The sequence below is a fragment of the Penaeus japonicus genome, unplaced genomic scaffold (assembly GCF_977035675.1).
Source record: "Penaeus japonicus unplaced genomic scaffold, GWHDUDI00000001_assembly GWHDUDI00000040, whole genome shotgun sequence".
NCBI lineage: Eukaryota > Metazoa > Arthropoda > Malacostraca > Decapoda > Penaeidae > Penaeus > Penaeus japonicus.
The window spans coordinates 4,325,239-4,329,754 of record NW_028234442.1 but is presented as its reverse complement, the minus strand read 5'-3'; the positions used below and the strand labels follow the sequence as shown (position 1 = coordinate 4,329,754).

Sequence of the window (4,516 nt, the reverse complement as noted above, 5' to 3'; positions counted from 1 at the left end):
AACACATAAGTTTGGACTATTAATATCATGGAAGAGCAGAAAGCAACAGACAGTTGCACTTTCATTATGTGAAGCTTAGTATATGGCTCTTACTTCTGCCATTCAGGAGGCAAAGTTCTTAAAACAAATTATGTCTGATCTATTGGGATTTAAGGTTAATTCAGTAGATTTAGGAGTTGACAACCAAGGTGCTATTAATCTAGCCAAAAAAAAAAAAAAAAATTACCAAAGGTCAAAACATATTGACATCCGTTACCATTTCATTAGAGATGAAGTGAAGATGGGTAATGTGAACTTATTCTTTGTACCTACCAAAGAGAATCCAGCTGACATATTTACCAAACCTGTATCTCGGAAGAAGTTGAAAGATTTTAAGTTTATTAGGGGATAGATTCTCTCATACATCATAACCAATCTTTAATTAAGAGGGGGTGTTAGAATTATTAAAGATTATGATAGAATAAGGATGCTTATAATTTTATATCTACTGTTTATACCTCATTAGAATACCTCATGTTTAATTTAGTTACCCCATAAAACGAACGTTTTCTTTTATATGCGCCATCTTACGGCAATACCTACAAAGTGTGATATAAAAACAACCTCTTCTCTCCACGGACTTTTCGTGATGTCACATTTCATTAGTAAACTATCGGCCTTCAAACATGCAACTGGTACTTGTTTTTCACATTTTATGACAGAACGTTTTCTGTTGTGCCGAAATGGGTAACCTCAATAGTTTTTCTTATAATAACTCTATCACATAATCTCTGTACAATTTATATTGGGGTTATTCTAAATCATGTGATACTTATGATTAATTATATAGATACTCCTGATTACATCATGCAGGGAAGTCTTACTAATAATTACATGAAGTAAATGATACATAGTGTTACTTAAATTTATTGACAGTATTCTCGGACACACATAGTGGAAAAAAAAAAAACATCAATTCCTATATCTCAGACAGATTTCGGCCATTAACCATCTTCAGCACAAAAATCTACCTGGAGCTCAATGAACGGGAAACTTTCGGTAGGTAGTGTCAATTCCAAGGAAACGCACATACACACACACAAACACACACATGTACAGAAACACAAACACACACATACATACACAGACACAATGCACACACACACACACACACACACACATTCACAGAAACATGTCCACACACACGCAGAGAAACACACATGCACGCACACGCACAGTCGCACATACTAAGAAAATCGACTGCGTAAAATTTTGTGCAGTTACTCTTCAAAAAAAGATAAAAGAAAACTGCTTACGTTTCTCTTTTTTATTTATTTGTAGGAATGGTAAATTTCGAAATTACATTTTGATGAAAGAGGTAGATGTGCAATTTTGTAGGTCTCGTGTTTGATATTGCTTTATTATGTTATTGAAAACCTGTTCTCTTTTTTTCGTAGTGATCTTGAAAGAAAAAATCAGGACGCACGAGGATTGGTGATCAAGAAATAGTTTAGTTACACCTTAAATTTTATAATGGGAAAATAGAAAACGTCAAGATTAAAGAAAAACAATGTTAAGGGGACGCTAAAGTAAAATCTATGTTCTTAACGATAAAGGTTATGGTAGAAAATATTCATGAAAAACACTCCTACAAATAATATTCCAATACCCGCCAACACCGTTTTAGTATTTAATAATGAATGATTCGGGTGTTTGTATCTCTTGGCGGTACCGGTAGTGCAACAATATATATATATATATATACCACATACACACACACACACAAAGGACTTTACCCTATATGGCTTTTTCGGGAAAGATAATATTTCTTTTGTCAGAATAATAAAAAATATATATATGATAGGACAGGAACAGCTATATTTATACTAAAATTATAACTTCAATGAAGGCTTCCTGTTTGATTTAGCTACTCATAGAAATATACGTTTTCTTTTATATACACTATCTTACAAAAAAATGTAAGAAATGTAAACAACCACTGTAAACACTTCCTCAGAATATACACGCTTATAAACAAAGAAACTCTCTGATCCCATATCAATTACCTGCGCACTGACAAGCCAAACTGTCTTAATAAACACAGTGAAGAAAACAGCTTCCGCCACCCCAATACCTACCCTGAAGCTTACTTAGATCTGGGTAGGAGTGGACCTTTAAACAAGAGAGTCGAGACAGAGATGCCAGGACTGTGTTAATCAAGTTAAGATCCTTTGGAATTCATCGTACACAATTTTTAAAGTCGTGTTTTTATGTTTTCCTACTCAGTTGAAAAATGAAAGTGTCTCCCCTCTACTCTTTCAAGTTTTCTTTGAAATAACGAATACAAAATACGTTTTCTATTTGTTTTATATGTTTCTTCTGGCATTTTACACATTACCAAGTGAAAATTGCCAGAGTGAAGAGGAATCATAATAATAAAACTAGGCTAAACATGCCTTATTCTGTATATTAAATTACATGATAACTCAGAGCATACAAAAATTATTTATTATACATATCTTTCATGATAATAAATCTAACACTCTCTAAAGATTTCTTCCTTCCTCCTTTCTTTTTCGTTGAGAGTCGGCTGTGACGTGTTAGTCTTGAGCAGTCATGACCTGATCATCCAGTTTAGAGTTCTGGCCTTAAAACTCACTACCATTTTCAAGACATAAAATCTATAAGATTACACAAGTTTTACATACTAAATATCATCTAAATTTCACTATCAATATAAAATATATACAATACATCTTTTAGGTATAATTGTTACCAGTAACGTTATAATATGTAATCTTATCAATGTGTTTAAATATAATAGTTTGTGGTTTCCCATTGTCTTTATAACAGAAATGAGTGCACTTATTTACCATTTTTCTACATAACGATGGTTGTATTATATAAACAACCTCTTCTCTCCACGGACTTCTCCCGGAATAAATATTTGTACACAGTAGCTGTGTTTCTCTGATCCCCACATCAATTATCTGTACATTGACAAGCCAAACTTCCTTAATTCACGCATAGAAGATGACACCTTCCACCACCTTAACAGGTTATGGGCCCAGATTTAAGGAATTTGATGGTAATGCAGATAATTATGATTTGTGGGAAGAAAAATTCACAGGTGCTCTCCGAGTTCTGAAACTTCATCTTGCTTTTGATAAGTATGCTTGCAAACACCCAGATGATTATGATTTGGAAGAGGCCAAGGAAACAATCTATGCCCACTTAACAGTTTGTCTTGACATAACGTCACTTGGCATGATAAAGCGTGACGCGAGGAGAGATGGAGTCAAAGCATTGACATTGCTACGAAAACACTACCTAAGAGAAACACAACGCAGATTGTTTGCTCTATGGAGATCATTCATAAACAAAAGGATGGATGATGACAGTGTTACAGCATATCTTACGTCTATGGATGAGACAGTAGCTGCTCTCAGGGAAATAGATGAACACATTACTGATGCTCTTATAGTAGTACGAACACTGGATGGACTTTCAAAAAAGTACGAAAATTTTGTTGATGTAGCTAGTCAGTGTAATCCTCCAAAGCAATACAGTGAATTAAAGATAGCATTGTTAAGTCAAGAGGATCGTCTGAAGGATACTTCTAGCACAGAGAGTGTCATGAATGTCAACAACAGCACAGTGAAACAGAAGAAATGTTTCAAGTGTGGTGAACCAGGCCATTTTGCATCAAAATGCAGCAAAGGTGGTAAGTTCCAGAGAGTGAACAATCCTCAAAATGCTAGAAAGTGGTGTGACTGTTATAAATCTAGAACTCACAGTAACAGTGAATGTAGAGTGAAGAACCCTAAGAGGAGTAGTAATTCAGTAAACTCAGCAAATGACACAAGTGAAGAACAAAATCAGGAGTATTCTTTCCATGTAACACACTCATCAAGGTTTTGTACTGTTGAGGAGACCAACACTGAGCTATGTAACTAGGCTTCTTAATGATTGGCAGTGGCTGCACTTTACATATTGAAAAAACTGAACCAAAGTTTTTGAGATTTCAAGAGTCTTGTGATCCACAAAACCATTACATAGAGCTGACAGACGGCCAAAGACAACAAGGAACAGTGAAAGAAGTCGGTGATGTGAAAGACTTCATTCAGGATCGAGACGGCAACTCACGAAGTATTCTACCAAAAGATGCATTATACATACCAGGATTCAAACAAGATATCATGTCAGTTTGGAAGGCTATCAAGAGTGGACATACTGTTACTTTCCCGCCCAAAGGCAGTACTCTAACTACCAAGGATGGCAGGATATTCGACATTGTGGAGAAAAACAAGTTGTTCTATCTACGTAGAGGTAAGCCACACACTGGTTCTCAGATGGATAAGTTTAACAAAGTCCATGTAAAGGGAAGCCAAGCACACCCTAGAGGAGAGGCATAAAATCCTAGGGCATGACAATGTGGCTGATGTGCAAAAACTTGAAGCAACTGTTGACGGAATGCATATAATTAGGAAAGATAAGTTCAACTGCACCACATGTACACTTGGTAGGATGACACAGT

The 4,516-nt window shown here is 35.4% G+C and overlaps 1 pseudogene; it reads left to right on the top strand.

Annotated features, from left to right (window-relative positions):
• Positions 1 to 3,012: 3,012 nt before the first annotated feature.
• The window catches only part of LOC147466855 (uncharacterized), a 9,307-nt pseudogene continuing 7,803 nt past the window's right edge, over positions 3,013 to 4,516 (top strand).